General features: G+C 36.0%; 1 protein-coding gene across 1 annotated transcript in view; it reads left to right on the top strand.

Annotated features, from left to right (window-relative positions):
* Window positions 1-15,576: 15,576 nt before the first annotated feature.
* Window positions 15,577-16,805, top strand: part of LOC117331558 — a 34,777-nt gene continuing 33,548 nt past the window's right edge. The window contains exon 1 of the mRNA XM_033890331.1: window positions 15,577-15,767. The gene's annotated coding sequence lies outside the window, so the exon portion shown is untranslated. The remainder of the gene's footprint in view (window positions 15,768-16,805) is intronic.

Consider the following 16,805-nt stretch of genomic DNA (forward strand, 5'->3'; position numbering starts at 1 on the left):
CATGAAGGATTTTCTCGTCGGCTGACCTAGGACTGGATAGGTGTGGCTTTAATATTTGCTGCCTTTTCTCTTTTGTTGTGTTGAATTATTTTTGTAATATGTCGTTGTAATATGAGCTTGTAACATGACACGGTTTGGAGTACAGAGAATAACACTTTTATCAAGAGTCCTTTTCATCGGATTTCTTTTCAGTTGTATTGAATTATTCAGCATAAACGATTATCTTTGTTCGTTTTTTTTGAGATACCATTCTTAGATTTTCCTGAATATTTACCTTAAACAAAACAAATGTTTAAACTTAAATTATTTCTCCATTCGCCTTAGTAAAAAGACTACCTTTTGACGTACCAGGGACACGTTCTACTAAAGTCATCTGGTGACACTGATGATGTACTTCGGGCGCAACGGGTCGTTAGTCAGGGTATTGTGAAGCTTTTTCATAGCATTTGTGTGTGAGGTCAGATGAGCTCTATGTATTGATCAATATAACCTGGCCACGCTTTGTACTGCATACACGTACTCGTTTTCTGTATTGATCAGTCTTTCTCATCCACCCGTAGGTCGCAAAACACGTACCAGGTAAAATATGATCGTTCTACTATTCATTGTAATAATATGGTGGCTCGTTAGGGCAAAATATCAAATCTCGCATTCTCGCTCTCTCGACCTTAGGTCAAAAATACGAGAATGCAAAATCTCCACGGCGAGAATGCGAAAACGCGAGATTAATCTCGCACTCTCGTCGTCGCGATTTTGCTCCTTCGCCGTCGCGTTTTCGTATTCACGACCTTAGGTAGAAAAGGCGACAATGCGAAGCGCGACGGCGAAGGAGAGAAAACGCGACAATGCGAAAGAACGAAAACGCGACGGCGGAGATTAATCTCGCACTTTTGCCGTCGCGTTTGAGATTAGGCTCTAACGGCCGTCCTCGCACTCTCGCTCCCTCGCGTATATACAGTATATATATATATATAACGTACTGTATATCCCCGTATAAATGTTCCTTCAGAAAATAAGCGAACTTCCTTATGCATGGGAGCGAGAGTCCGAGGACGGCCGTTAAGGCCTAATTTCGCGTTTTCGACGAAACATCATACATCAAATCATTGCAGGAATTTTTCAAGACCAGTTGAATGCCAAGGTCATGAAGATCAGCATTAATATTTTATAACTTTAAATAAAATTAGACTGCGTGTGGCAAAGAATACAATGATTTGCATGAAATTGCATGTAGTTGTTCCTTGTGTGAAGTCAACAAGACTTAATGTTCTCTTTTGCATTATGTTCTTGAAAGGGGTTGAATGTCAAGGTCGTAAAGGTCACTGTTACTATTTATGGAACTATCATATGAATTTAGCTTCTTGGGGGAATGAGAATTGATTTTTTCTAAAACTTCCAATGCACACGAGGCTTGGACAGGGAAGCTGAACGGCCCAACACCTACAACAAACAGGTAAACTAAGCATGTTAGATACCTATGGTAAATGTTACGATTATCGATGGTACTTTCTTCCCTGTCCGAGCCTCGTGTGCACTGGCGCGCTGAACTTCCGAATGGAGGTCACGTGACGTTGACACGAAAAAAATCCATGTCAGTAGTAGCATCTAATGCGGCGAGATGTCGAGATAGCGACTTCATAAACGCATTAAATTATCTCGCTATGTCGGTTGTTTTATCTCGCTATATGGTATATTTATCTCGCTATGTTGACAAAATTATCTCGTTATGTGATGGCAGATCCATGCCACCATACATTATGTTTTCGAGACAAATTGAACTTCAACGAAACAAAAACTGTAACGAAACAAAGATGGCCGATCCTATGAAATGTTTTCTGTATCAGCCATATACTTGTATTGTTTAATCTGGCGGGTGTAGTATGCACCGTTTCCGGCACTCTTGTTTGAAAATATCAGAATAGATCAAGATCTTCATATGAATAAAACCGTAAGTACCCAGCCACATCTTTCATTGCAATATAGGAGCGAAATACGTGGAAAGACTGGATACTCCAACTTGGATCGAACTTAAGACTTCAGGTATAATTAAGGCTACTTACATTAAGTAGTTTAAAAGATTTTTTGTGAAATACACATATCATTCACAATAGGATATAGCCCTTTTCCATTTCCTTTCATAAATTCGTCTAAGATTTGTTGCAACCTGTCACACCAATAATTATTTTATTTTCAACATTTCGCACGGACAGAAAGTAGGTTGTATGGTATCTATCGGCAATGTTATGCATATACAAATGTATGTGATTTGATTTGATATGAAATCATCCTGGTTGCTCCTCTTTCCAGGTGGATCGCATTATGCCTTCAACATATTCTTCTTTGTGGACCACGTCATCGCCTAGTCTATGTGATTGTATCATCTCACACAATGGAAAAAGGATAACATGTATTTATTCCGTTTCCTCTTACTTCTGTACGTAATTATCTTGTTTGCTTTATAATCACTCTCTGAATTGGATTCTAGGAAGCGAATAACTATTTCCTTTAACAGTAATCAAGGAATGGCCTAATACGATAATTCTTTTTGGAGAGTACACAAACGCGGAAATCATCCTGATATTGCACTTACGTCATAACATAGATACATATGTATCAGTTAGCTTACTTTAAATATAGATCAACTGTTAATGAATAAGCATAACGGCACCGACTTTTATTTCAGAGATAAATATCAGAAATATTGATATTAACCCCTGTGGAACATGAAACCCTTCGGAAACCAATTAAAGTGTAAACAGAGTTCTATGTGTCGGAAATCCCGGACAACTACCGATAAAACCAGACAAATTTACTATGATCGATTGGTGTAACACGCAGTTAGCCTGATCTCTTATTACCTTCCTCTATCTCGTATGGAGATTTAAATAAAGCGATATCCGTATATATTTTAATAATTTGAAAATTGGGTTGTCATCTACAAGAACGATACTTTAATTAGTAGAGGATCGATTAATGTCTTTTCACTTTCCAACATTGCAGTTAAGCAGGAGACAATTAAGAAGGAAACTGCGATCAATGGGACTAAAATGGCGTTCTTGTTCAGTTGATATCCTTACTGCAGCATTGCTGGCAAAGCATACTGTCTTTGAGTAAATGTCACACTATTTGACATTGAAGAGAAGTAATCAAAGAATCATGTGCTATTGTTACTAACCCCTGTCGGGTGATGTGAGTATTCAAATCATTAGCTTAACTATTATGTGAACAACTGTGGTTATTCTCGATTTTTAGGAGGAACTTAGAGGTAGTGGGTCATGACTTTGATATCGAAGCGTGATAAGAAGCTTGTTGAGTAGCCATGGAGCCAGGTGATGATCCTTAAGATTCGTCGAACTTATCACACATGCAAACATATGATAACTATTATCTTTATACCGTGTTCGGCGAGAATGGGGATATGTATCATAGTCAGAAAGCACATTTTAAATGTTGTTGTTTTTTTAAATTGATTCAAATCATAGCCTTTAAGTTTTCCTGGAAAAGTTTGAGTAACTTTGACATATTTTGAATCATTCATTTCGCATTTTTTTATCCTAATCCCTCTGAATATGTTGTACTGGCTTCGTTCTTAGGTCAACTTGTTTAGAGTTCTTGATCAGGAAGGAGTTGAAAGGCGGTTTGGATTTGCCATCTATGGAGCAATGTGTAGGTAGGTTAGATACATAACTATTATGTCCATTGAATGTGTGGGTAGGTTAGATACATAACTATTATGTCCATTAAATGTGTGGGTAGGTTAGATACATAACTATTATGTCCATTAAATGTAGGTTAGATACATAACTATTATGTCCATTAAATGTGTGGGTAGGTTAGATACATAACTAGAATGTCCATTAAATGTGTGGGTAGGTTAGATAAATAACTAGTATGTCCATTGAATGTGTTGGTAGATTAGATACATAACTATTATGTCCATTAAATGTGTGGGTAGGATAGATACATAGCTATTATGTCCATTAAATGTGTGGGTAGGTTAGATACATAACTATTAGGTCCATTAAATGTAGGTTAGATACATTACTATTATGTCCATTAAATGTAGGTTAGATACATAACTATTATGTCTATTAAATGTGTGGGTAGGTTAGATACATAACTATTATGTCCATTAAATGTAGGTTAGATACATAACTAGTATGTCCATTAAATGTATGGGTAGGTTAGATACATAACTAGTATGTCCATTAAATGTGTGGGTAGGTTAGATACATAACTATTATACCCATTAAATGTGTGGGTATGTTAGATACATAACTATTATGTCCATTAAATGTGTGGGTAGGTTAGATACAAAACTAGAATGTCCATTAAATGTGTGGGTAGGTTAGATACATAACTAGTATGTCCATTAAATGTAGGTTAGATACATAACTAGTATGTCCATTGAATGTTTTGGTAGATTAGATACATAACTAGTATGTCCATTAAATGTGTGGGTAGGTAAGATACATAACTAGTATGTCCATTAAATGTGTGGATAGGTTAGATACATAACTATTATACCCATTAAATGTGTTGGTAGATTAGATACATAACTATTATACCCATTAAATGTGTAGGTAGGTAAGATACATAACTAGTATGTCCATTAAATGTGTGGATAGGTTAGATACATAACTATTATACCCATTAAATGTGTGTGTAGGCTAGATACATAACTAGAATGTCCATTAAATGTGTGGGTAGGTTAGATACATAACTAGTATGTCCATTAAATGTGTGGGTAGGTTAGATACATAACTAGAATGTCCATTAAGTGTGTGGGTAGGTTAGATACATAACTATTATGTCCATTAAATGTAGGTTAGATACATAACTATTATGTCTATTAAATGTGTGGGTAGGTTAGATACATAACTATTATGTCCATTAAATGTAGGTTAGATACATAACTAGTATGTCCATTGAATGTGTTGGTAGATTAGATACATAACTAGTATGTCCATTAAATGTGTAGGTAGGTTAGATACATAACTATTATGTCCATTAAATGTAGGTTAGATACATAACTAGTATGTCCATTAAATGTGTAGTAATAACTAACTAGTATGTCCATTAAATGTGTGGGTAGGTTAGATACATTACTATTATGTCCATTAAATGTAGGTTAGATACATAACTATTATGTCCATTAAATGTGTGGGTAGGTTAGATACATGTACATAACTATTATACCCATTAAATGTGTGGGTAGGTTAGATACATAACTAGTATGTCCATTTAATTTGTGGGTAGGTTAGATACATAACTAGTATGTCCATTAAATGTGTGGGTAGGTTAGAAACATAACTATTATGTCCATTAAATTTGTGGGTAGGTTAGATACATAACTATTATGTCCATTACATGTGTGGGTAGGTTAGATACCTAATGATTATGCCCATTAAATGTGTGGGTAGGTTTGACACATATCATTATGTCCATTAAATGTATGGGTAGGTTAGATACATTACTATTATGTCCATTAAATGTGTGGGTAGATTAGATACATAACTATTATGTCCATTAAATGTGTGGGTAGGTTAGATACATAACTAGTATGTCCATTAAATGTGAGGGTATGTTAGATACATAACTATTATACCCATTAAATGTCTGGGTAGGTTAGATACATAATGATTATGTCCATTAAATGTGTGAAATTAAAAGTACAAGAAGCAAATTCTTTCAATAGGTCATTCACTACCGTGACACCTCTGTTATACCAATCCTTGTAAAATATAATCGTTTTGCAAACAGTCAAATCCCTATTAATCACTATTAATCCCTTCTAATGTTATGTCCCCTTATCTTTTCGTTAAACCTGATCCAAGCCGATAAAACATCCTTCCAGAAGATATTTTACAATTATTTTGACATTTCTGTATATAAACACTATCAAACGTACAAATGTAGATAATTTTTGTAGATCTGTGTATGTTTTCAGAATCACTTGCCATTTAGCATTTTTTGAGACAATCTTCTGATCCATCCAAGTTTCAAAGAATCAATAGATACCCTTACATCTACCATTCTCAGTCCCCCATCAATATAATTCTGAGTAATATTATCTCTCTTAACTTTGTTCGCTTTACTATCCCATAAAAAGTGAAAAAGGGCTGAATTCAGTTTATTCAGGAATTGAACAAATGATTAAATTGTGACATCATTAACGATTTTATCAAAAGAATTTCCCAATAGGAGTAAGAGATGTTATGCTCCATGTCTTAATAATAGATTTCAATTTAATTAATTTCTTGTCATAGTTAAGTTTTGGAATTTCGTGATAATTGACACTGAATTCAACCCAAACAAGTGTGAATATATCCTTACCCCATTGTAATTTCAACTTGGGTTAAATGGTGTCCTCACTATATTTTTTGCTCCCTATCCAGATTACCTGAGTTTTGTCAATGTTTAACTTTAGGCCAGAGCATTTTGAGAAAGCATTCAATTCTACAATAGATTCTTTCAAAGATAGTTCAGAACAATCTAATATAAGAGAGGTGTTATCAGCATATTGAGAAATAAGAATGGGAATATTAGTTACATTTATACCTTTGATTTTATCATTATTTTTTAATCTAACTGCCAAACTTTCAACACAAAGAATAAAGATATATAGGGCGATCGGATCGCCTTGACGACAACCTCTCTTTATACTGAGGAATGATGACAAATTTCCACCTTGATTTACAACTGCACTAGCATAAGTATGGAGAATTTTTATCCAATTTCTAATATCAGAGCCAAAACTTTGTCAATAAATTTCCAAGAAACAGAGTCAAATGCTTTCTTAAAGTCTATCATCAATAACATTCCAGGAATAGTTTCATCTTCAACATATTACATCATATCATACACTAATCTAGTATTATCCCCGATGTAGCGTTCCGAGATAAAGCCGGACTGATCATCACTGATTAAAGTATCCAAAACTTTTCTAATTCTTCCTTCTATAATTTCAGATACAATTTTATATAGAATATTCAATAATGTAATGGGACGCCAATTTTTAAGAAAATGTCTGGGCTTATCTCCCTTGGTTATACAAAGTATGATACCCTGTGTCTGTGTTACTGATAACACCCCTTTCTCATAGCCGTAATAAATGGATCTTACAATGAATTGTCTCCAAAACCATTAAAAGAATTCCACACTGAAACCGTCTGTACCAGGGGTTTTGTTTTTGTTTGTTTGTGTGTTGTTGTTTTTTCAAAGTATTAGCTGCCTTTTCCATAGTAATTTTTCCCTCTAAGTTTTGTGAAACATTCATATCTTATTTAAGTACATCACAATTGTTTAGTAGCTCATTTAGGTTAACATCATCTAAGTTATCGCAGTCATCGTATAATTTGAAGTAAAATGTTCTAACCTCGTCAAGAATTTCCTGCTGTTTTTTCAATATACCCTTATCCTCTGTCACTAATTTTGGTATGATTTTTTATGTAAAGTTCCTATTTTCTAAATTAAAAAATATTTTTCCCGTCCTCCTGCCATCTTGCTCGAGATCTTATAAAACTACCCTTTATCTTTTCTAGTCTAATATCTTCTAATTCTTTTTTCCAAATTCTAGTCTTTCAATGACTACCAGCTCTTCTTTATCTTCAAAATTTTATATTTCTGTCCTCAAGTTATCTTCAACCCTATTTCGCTTTTTTTTCTTGTTTGATGAGAATGATATCGTTTTACCTCTAATTTCCAGCAACAGTGTTTAGAAAGAGTTGGTCATCACTAGCAAACTGTATCTCTGTATCTGAAATATTACTGATATTCTGTAGGTTGTATACTGAAATTAAGACAATACTGTGTTTTATCTTTAATTCTAAAATAGTGTTCTTTATTGCATGTAATTACAGATAGTCTTCTTCATACATTGGAGGTAAATCAAATGTCCACAACCCCTTTCCTCTTCATTGAATGTTAGGTTGAGCATTGGAAATGAGTAATCATATCTGTATCCTGGTTCAATAAATGAATCATTTACACTAGATAGTAAGTTATTGGAAATGAGGAAAAATTCTAGTCTGGCTTGCTTAAGTGGATTTGTTTCCACCCTTTATATCTTTTACTAGCTGGATGCAATTATCTGTAAATATTTATGAGAAGCTTTCTATAATTTCTATCAATTTCTCCCTAGCCTTCTGATTGTTTACTTTTCTATAACTTCTATTGTAATCCGGATTTAAAATAAGTTAAAACCTCCACAGATGATGTATCTATCATTTCAAAAATTACATAATGTATCAGCAATATTATCATCAAAACGTACACAATTATTTACAGACACAGACTTGTCAAAATTCACATGTTGATACATTCCTCAACTCTCTCAGGTCGACAATTCAATCACGTCACGTCAACATTCCCTTGCATGATGTAACGTCAATATTAGATACATAAGAGGGTAAACAGGGTAAGAGGAAAATAATCATTCACCCCCATAGACGTGAGACAGGGGAATCTCACTGACCCTCGGGGTAAGATAATTAAGCTGTCAAACACTCGGCAAGCCTGGTGTTTGGCAACTGAAGAATCTTGCCCTCGGGTTGAGATTCCTCTGTCTCACTACACAAGGGGATGAAAGATTCTATTAATCTCACACCTATAAAATTGTGTATATTTCTGTCCAGTTCACAGTTATTGTCATGCAAATAATCCGAGGTTAAAGTCGCGAGTCACAGGAGATTGTCTTTTCGACCGCCATTTTTTCATATTCTACTTAGAAGTTATTGACCAATCAGCGAGAGCGTATCATGAGAGTATATTACCGAAATGAGTATTTCATAAATTATATTTATAGAGAATACATGTTCAGTGTCTTAAAATATAAGCTGTATTTTTGCGAGGGTAAAGAAAGACAAAAGTGGCGAGCCTTAGCGAGCCACTTTTGTCTTTCTGTCCCGAGCTAAAAATTCAGCTTATATTTTAAGACACTGACCATGTATTCTATTTATCCTGGAACAGTCATAAAAAAATAATCATCAAAAATAATCATTTGGAAGTGAAACGGTGTCAAAAATAACAGAAATATGTTCACCTTTTAACAGTTATTTCACTCTGAAGTAGGTCAATCGAATTGACGCACGTGCTTAGATTCCAAAATACAGCTGTTTTCCGTCACTGTCGTATACAGTAAAAATATATATGGTGGGTGTATTCCGACAATGCGGTGGCAGTTGCAGGATAAAAAGACATAATATGCAAGTAGAATGAATGTGAAAAAATGAATGACGTGTGCAAGCCCTCTGTGAGAGGACATATTTGTAATATATTAACATGTTTTGCATGAATAAAAAAAAATTAATAAAAACAAAAACAAAACATAGCAAAACAAAAACATAAACAAAAAAAACGTACGGACCAGTAAATCTCTACTTAGCATTTTTCAGGCATCGCTCTACACGATTGTGAAGTTTAAGTACCATGTATTTGGTATCGACGGATAGATGAATGTTTTATCTTTAAAATGAGCCATACATGATTAAAATCCGGTTGTATTTAGTGGAGAAAATGAACTCTGACAGAAAGTAGGTCGGTTTTCACGTCCCGGTGAGTTCATTCCCTTGTCAAGGATATGTAGTCGTGGGACGGGTCATACTCTGGAGATGCTGTTTTCGGCATATCCGTATAATTCTCTGTTGGCCCCGAATATGACGCGAAAGGTGGAGTTACTGGTCAAGATGAAGTATGTGATTGGTCAATGTAGCGGTAAATGCAAAATTCAGATATGCAGTTAAAGAAGAAACAAAATTAAGATTAAATGCAAGCTGAATAAGTGTACGTATAGATTCAAATGATACATTAATAAAATCATATTCTTGATCCAAATGCAGTCTTATTACCACCAAAAATGGTTCAAACTGATATAATTTTTTTATCCGTGCTGAAATGCATTTATTTTTTAGTTCGTTAATTTAATTCACCAGCAGTTTTACGTTATAACCACCAGCATTAAAACTATGCCGTTTATCTTTTTTGAAGATATTTCTTGTTTTTATCTGACAATTATTTTTTTGTGATGTAGGCCCGCGCCTACCTCCTGTGCTCATAGCTACCATTTGATGTCCTTTGACATAGAGTGCATACTCTTTTAAATTCATTTAGTAAAATAACCACTATGGTATTGTTTTAACATTACGAGATTTTGATTATGATAAACAACTTTGCTGATATTTCTATTTCATACTCTATAAGTCAGTCTATACCGTGGTTTGATCAGGGGAGGTATGCAAAATAATCTAAGATTTAGTCAAACCACTTCACTCCTGTACACAAGCTTGGTTTTGGGGGAAAATTATTGTAACTTTTCAATGTTCACACAAAGAAATGTACCATGCATGTCGTATGCACACTTATTTAATAAATATTGCAAATGTTCGGAAATTTCTAACCCAATATCGACAGGAATGAATATTTCTAGAAAGCATCTACGTTTCCGTACTAACGTCTGTTTTCTACATTCTAAGACAGCGACTACAACATGTGATTTGCGCATGTGTAACAGGAAGGTGACAAGGCGACAACACGAAATTTTACCGCGACAACCCGAAATTCCGCACGCGCTAAGTAGCGTGTTCAAAATGTCGAGTTGTTGTGCCTTGTCGCAGTTTGAAAACGTAACAAGACGACATTTTATATGGAACGCCAAAGCTGCCTTATATGATAAATGTTCATTATATGATTTAATTTTACTATTATATGAATGTTGCCATTATATGATTTAATGTATCATTATATGACGCGATATTACCATTATATGATGTAATGTATCATTATATGGCGCGATATTACCATTATATGATGTAATGTATCATTATATGGCGCGATATTACCATTATATGATTTAATGTATCATAATATGATGTGACATACCTACTGAATCTCAGGTTGCTGCAGTTTCTGAACGCGACAAAGCGACAACACTACAACGCGACAAGTCGACAACACGACAACACGACAACACGAGATGGCCGTAATCAGCCACAATATACAATGTATACAAATTGTAGCTAGTGGTGTGTTCGACGGGAGGTAACTCGTAAATAAGACCGAATTAAAGCTCCCGGCCCCCTCACGTCGCCTGCTGCAAGCGCATCACCGCCAATATAGGAGCAGGTCAGGGGATACCGGTACCTGAACTGGAACCTGGATCTGAGGGGCGAAGGAAGACACACCTGGCGGGAGGAGGGCAGCCCATGGGTCGCAAAGAATGGTTTTAACTGGTTCGTTCTGCCATACCATACGGTCATGTCATAGATATCCTATTGTGAAGTCATATTAAATGCGTTACGTCATGATTGTCTAGGTTTGATTTCAAAACGAAACTGACGAGATCGACAACTTTTGCGAGAATCAGAGAGAGAGAGAGAGAGAGAGAGAGAGAGAGAGAGAGAGAGAGAGAGAGAGAGAGAGAGAGAGAGAGAGAGAGAGAGAGAGAGAGAGACGGCAACCTCCCATCCGAGCCTGATTTCGCCTGTCTCATAAAGAATCGAACATTGACTTTTTTGTTTACATTCTCATAAATAGCAGTTATGTGATAGAATTTTACACATGTGGCTACGTCATACGAAATTTCTTCAATTCGTTTAATAAATTCCATATGACATTGCCACTCCTGTAAATCTTCTATTTTCATTATTGGTATTTATTCAGGATGCTGTCTCGTCCTAGTTTCAGGATACAATTCAGTATACCGTGGACACAAATGTGCTGCAAAACGCCCCGGCGTGTAGGGCCGTTTTCGTTTTTGCGGTGCATGTTGTTCGTTTATGAAATAAAGACGGACCTGATGATTTTATATTGTTTTCAGACGAGCCTTGACAAAGACTTCCATGGCCTGTATTAACATTTGCAGGACCGTCACAATGACAATAGAACATATAAAGTGTAGAGAATTACATACAAAATTGTACAGGACATATGATATAATACATGGATGCATTTGTTAAGCATGAGATTATCTTAAATGTCAAGATATATGTTTGAAATATTACATTTAAAAACTGACGAACCGGTTTGTTCGCATAAACGAACAGGCCCTAGGTTTCATTCGTAGAAAGTCTTAGTGGAACCAATCGGACCACCTCGCCTCCGTCTGAAGAAAATGACGGGGGGCTCCGAATGTAGTGGAACGTTGAAAACGTGGCAGAGACCTTGATCAGATCGTGTCGGGCCGGTAGGGAACGTATAAGTCGGCATCCTTGGTAGACCGCGTGTCGAATCGTAGTGCGCCATTAAACCTCCGGACCTTTCTCAATTCTCGACCCGTCACGGATACCGTAATATCACCGACTATAGCTTTTATTGTCCCCCGAGACATGATCTATTTCCCGAGGAAGAAGTTTTACTCGGAAGCTGACAATGCATAATGACAGACAAAATTACATTCTATTTTAGTTTCAAAATTATTTTCCTATATCTTGATAGAGAATAAAAGGAAGCATTTAGCTATGTCCCTGTCATCAGATTTCCTGGTGTGTAGGGACAGAACTAGCGATGAAGGGTATGGCGTACTGACGATATGAATTACCATCAAGAACAATTGTCTATGAGACCATTATTATGTCTTACCGATTTTTTTAAAACTTGTATGACGCATCAGGGTCATTGATCACATGAGGACAACCAATTCACAGAACGCCCATTTTAAGTTCATACGGTTGTGAGTTCCAATCAGAATATCGCCAGTTTCAGTTTTGCTATTAGTTTTAAATGACATTGTGATTACGTTGTTATGGAAAACAATTTGAAACCAGATAGTTCAAATCGTCCTCAGCAGTATACAAACAAGACTGAGAAAATCGATAAGAGAGAACGATAACCTCTGGAGACAAGTTCTGGATCACGTGCCATTGTTATATCTGCTTCCAAGAACATCTTTTGCTTCGATGATTCGGAAGTTGGTCTTTCTATTTTTGTTATCCCCGTAGAGTATAATCATGTTCGGGTAAATTAACGAAGTAACAATGAAAACTAAAAAGCAACATCTCCGATATCTCGCATGTTACAGACGTATCTCAGTCAAACAAGGGAGATAACTCCCATGTTCTTACAAACCTCTAGAGTTTTCTCAACACGACATAGAATTATCACGTCAAATACCTCTTGCCTTGTCTGATTGTAATGTTATTGATATATATATATACTGTAAATCAATATCAGGGAGAATTCTCTATCCTCAAATAGAGTTTTTTTCTCTCCCATGATTTGGCGGAATTCCGCAAAGTTGCTTTTTAAAAAGTGATAAACCTTCGACAAGTAGGATTCACCACCATGCAATCCTGAAAGGTCTTCTGTATATCTATTGTTTAAAATTAATTTGAGGCACTTCAAGCATCGTTGACGAGTCCTAGAGTGACAAGACAACAGTATGGTGCAGGTTACTACCAATGTGTATTGGAAGGTGCTATCACCGTGTGTCTTTATTGTACAATCATCCATTAGATATACGTTTATGAAGGAATGTAACTATGTACTGTACATAGATTTGGTTCTGTGTAATTTCAACGTAAAGAAAAGAAAAAAGGATGGAATCGTCGAAAATGGTACTCGTAACCTAAATACAATAATAACAAATGTAACAGTGTTACATTTACTTACGAAATCAATATGCATGTACTCAAACTCGACATTTACTATACATATTTACTAAATCCTGCGGAGGTAAAATCCTTAAATGTTTTTCTTTTTTATCTTTTTTTGTTTTCATCCTTATTAACGTTTTATAGCACCGTGACCAATGCTTGGGTAGAATCTGTCCAGGGAGTACTTCTGAGATGACTGACAGAATGGCAGAGACAGTTCACACACTATCGATAAGTGTAAGTACCTCCACAACCCGTCAGATTTGATTTAGCAGATTTATAACATGCGTATGCTTGATATTGGCAATCATTAATTATATCTAATACATGTGCAGTGACATGCTGGGCGACCACGCCCACCACGTGGGCGGGGCTCTGCGTTGAGTGCCCACTCAATAGCATACTATCAGAAAAGCTACCTCGTTTTTAATTAGATCCACGTTAACATTCTAATTTCACTTGGTATTTTTTATCAAATCTTAATTAGCCATAATGTCACGTTCATTTCACATATCGCATTTCTATTAAGTATACAAATGAGTCAACTTTTCCAACGTTAGAAATGTCTGCTGGCGTTAGTCTAACTAGGCTTTACACCTGCACAACAGTTTGTTCTTTACGTTAATCCGTAGGATTGAATGACTAAATTCTGCATGTTTAGAATACTTCACTATTAAAACGACTTAAAGTAAATGTTTGGATTCCCTACACACAATCGCCCACTCAGCAAGCGGATGAAGGACCCTTATTAGCCCCTTTAGGGGTCAGTGGGTGAGGTCCGTGTTTTCTGGTGATAACGTGCCATATACTAACCGTATAATTATGAGTATACGGGAGGGCTATTTTATTTGTACAGTGTATATGGGACGGCCAGATTGTTTGTTCTGTGTTCAGTCCTTGTTACATTTGTATAAAGTCTGTGTTGAACAGATATATATACCACACAGGTAAAATATATAAATCAACAGGTGAAAACCGAGATAAACACACGACATAGAGATTTAAACAGATATAACTTTCCTATTAACAGAGGAAAACATATAGACTAGCATTTTGACGCCTAAATTACAACTTGATTTGTGAGACACGGAGTTTCTTTATATAGATCACGTCTGATAACACATGTGTACGAGTTTGTTGTGTGACCCGAACCCCTTCTATCTTCTCATATTAAATTGCACCCCCTCCCCTCGAACTGTTAAAAATGAGCAGGTATCGATGACAATTTGATGACGTCCCTATTGCCGGTGATCGACAGATCTAGCAGTCAGTGTTACGAGACGACCAGATAACATTGAAGTAAGTAGAACAGCTGGAACATGCTAACACAGATTTATCTCCGTAAGCTTTTGTAAAACAGACAAGACTTATTGTTATTTTTACACGTGGTTGAAAGAATTTGCTGAGTACCGGATCACACGGGAGATTATAGGTTCGTTTTTTCTATTAGCTTAACATTCCTTAAAACAGAAGAGGGAATTCTGCAATAATTATGAAACTTACTGATAATTTTAATGTTTCTAATGGACGCTGAATGTTCTAAATCCCACCACGTTTGTTTTTAAATCAAGATAAATTTGTTTTCGAAAAAGTTCGTTCCTGATAAAATTGTTTTCACACCGAGTTTAAAGCTAATCGCACATTTAACAAGAGTATCGGTGTGAATTATCTGTTCAGCAAGACAGTACCCTGAAAGACAACCTCGCCGGCTGGTCTCGGCACCGACTAATGTAACCACATACAAAAGACTTTGTCTATAGTTCTTCACTATTGACAGGCTCGTATCTTATTCCTTGTCGGTATCACGCGAGGCAGATTTAACTCGGGCGCGATGGTCCCCTCGATCTCGGGCAGGGGTCTGCACATCCATTGAGGCGTGAACTCCATAACAAGGAAACCGGCATTTGAACCGAAAAGGTTGAAGAGGGTGTCTGACAAAGGAGCTTATTCAGACAGGTACATAAGATTTGTACAAATAGGTATACATAGGAGCTGCCTGTACACCCGTACTGCTGTATAGACAGGCAGTGTGGAGACTAGAGGATGTTCGTATGAAACTTTGATATTCTCAGACAGGTTCACATCATTCATTACATATTACTGGATTACGTCATTTTGAGCACCACAGGTATAAATACCGATGACTCAATAGTTTTACCGTGGGATTACCGATAAAAGGTAGGTGTCTTTTCACTAAAGTAGATATCTATAGATTTAACACTTACAGTTACTAGTCTCGGGAACATTTAACTATACAGTATGTAATTGTAGTATCTGTCGAAGTTTATACCGAGGTCACTTATCAGTTATAAGAATTCCATGATTTGATGGTAGTTAGCATGTCTCCGATATGACACTAGATTAAAAATAAAGAATGTCCCTGATTTGACATTGACACTAAAGAAAGAATGTCCCTGATTTGACATTGACACTAAAGAAAGAATGTCCCTGATTTGACATTGACACTAAAGAAAGAATGTCCCTGATTTGACATTGACACTAAAGAAAGAATGTCCCTGATTTGACATTGACACTAAAGAAAGAATGTCCCTGATTTGACATTGACATTACAGTAAGAATGTCCCTAATTTGACATTATAGTAAGATATCCCTCACTTGACATTACAGTAAGAATGTCCCTGATTTAACACGATAGTAAGATATCTCTCACTTGACATTACAGTATGAATGTCCCTGATTTGACAATATAGTAAGATATTTCTCACTTGACACAACAGTAAGAATGTCCCTGATTTGACACAACAGTAAGAATGGTAAGAATGTCCCTGATTTGACACTAGATTCGGAATGTATCAACAGACATTCAACCAATACAGAACGTCATTCGCCAGATTCGTGTATAGGTATTTTACCACTGACACATCATTCAGGGACATCTTTATAAGTAGCTTCCGTTGAATATTTCTCTGCTTAGCCGTCGACGGTGGTCATAGGTCTGTACTCCAACAGTCAGTATACTACAACATTTGTCAGTATACTACAACATTTGTCAGTATACATACAACAATTGTCAGTATACCTACAACATTTGTCAGAATACATAAAACATTTGTCAGTATACTACAACATTTGTGAGTATACTACATCATTTGTCAGTATACCTACAACATTTGTCAGAATACTACAACATTTGCATTTTGTCAGTATATCTTTCATACGTCAGTATACATACAACATTTGTCAGTATACATACAA

This window comes from Pecten maximus, chromosome 7, assembly GCF_902652985.1.
Source record: "Pecten maximus chromosome 7, xPecMax1.1, whole genome shotgun sequence".
NCBI classification, from domain to species: domain Eukaryota; kingdom Metazoa; phylum Mollusca; class Bivalvia; order Pectinida; family Pectinidae; genus Pecten; species Pecten maximus.